Genomic DNA, 1,266 nt, shown 5'->3' with positions numbered 1-1,266 from the left:
TCTCGCTAATGAAAGCATGGGAGGCTGCGGCCCGCTCCTCATTTTATTCAATTATAAAGGAACTTGGTCAGTCTGAAAATTGTCTGCATTCAGTTGTATTTATTCTAATGGGGGTCTGATCTTGTCTTCATCAAGTGTTGTTTTTTCTAGTACTAGAAACCTTTAAGTATAAATATTTTACTTGTTAGGGTCATTGAAAATTATACAATTAGTACTTCAGGTTAATGGATGCTTAGGTGTTACCAGTTTCTCCAATTCATGGTGATAACTGTACACAAGTGTCCAACAGTAACAGAGGTTATCTGACCAGCTCATATAAGTTTAAATGGGCTGGCTCGTTCCACCTCTTACATTTTCACACCAGCCAGTGTGACTAAATCTTTCTCCCAGTGCATTATGAGCCTATATGTTAGCCTTGGGTAAACTGAACATATTGGTGGTCATTCCAACCTCGGCGGTAAAAGGTGCTTACCGCCAGGCAGAAGACCGCCATAACACCGCCGCGGTCGCGGTAAACCGCCACGGTCATTCTGACCCACAACAGGCAAACTGCCAAAATACCGCCATCCACAAAAGTCCGCCACACCAAAGGCCAGCGATAAACTGGCGATGACCAAACCTCCACCGTCACGCCAACAGAAATACGCCCATGCCATTACAACCCACGAATCCACGCGGCGGTCTTTCAACCGCGGTATTCTATTGGCGGTACATACCGCCGCGGTCGAAATACACATACTCGTACAAAACACTACCACATTGGACAATTCGAAATACACACACCTGATACACATACACACACCACTCCCACACACCCATTACAATATAAAACACACACCCACATCACCCACAATCTTCCACTCCTAGAGATTCGTGTACACGCACCGAGAAAAGACATCCGAGCACCCAGACGCCCAATTCACTGTCACCCTGCAATATTTGCACGCACTTCACACAACACAACAATACACATCACCACACTTAGCAACACACAATCCATCCCACACATCACCCACACCACCCTATGGCACCTCAAAGACACCCCAGGTTCTCAGATGATGAACTCAGGGTCATGGTGGAGGAAATTTTACGAGTAGAGCCCCAGCTGTTCGGGACACTATGGATGGAGCTATGGAGCAGAATAGTCGACAGGGTCAACGCTGTGGGACAGCAACCAAGAAATCTGGACGACATCAGGAAGAGGTGGAACGACCTACGGGGGAAGGTGCGTTCCATGGTATCAAGGCACAACATCGCGGTGCAGCG

The 1,266-nt window shown here is 47.3% G+C and overlaps 1 non-coding gene across 1 annotated transcript; it reads left to right on the top strand.

Annotated features, from left to right (window-relative positions):
* The first annotated feature begins 225 nt into the window (after nucleotides 1-225).
* On the top strand, nucleotides 226-355 carry LOC138297983 (small Cajal body-specific RNA 24). Its single transcript, XR_011204520.1, has one exon. It is a non-coding gene; the product is annotated as a small Cajal body-specific RNA 24 (non-coding RNA).
* Nucleotides 356-1,266: the final 911 nt, after the last annotated feature.

Source organism: Pleurodeles waltl, chromosome 5 (genome assembly GCF_031143425.1).
Source record: "Pleurodeles waltl isolate 20211129_DDA chromosome 5, aPleWal1.hap1.20221129, whole genome shotgun sequence".
Taxonomy (NCBI): Eukaryota; Metazoa; Chordata; class Amphibia; order Caudata; family Salamandridae; genus Pleurodeles; species Pleurodeles waltl.
Note: the sequence above shows the minus strand (reverse complement) of the source record. Positions and strands in the feature narration are given on the sequence as shown.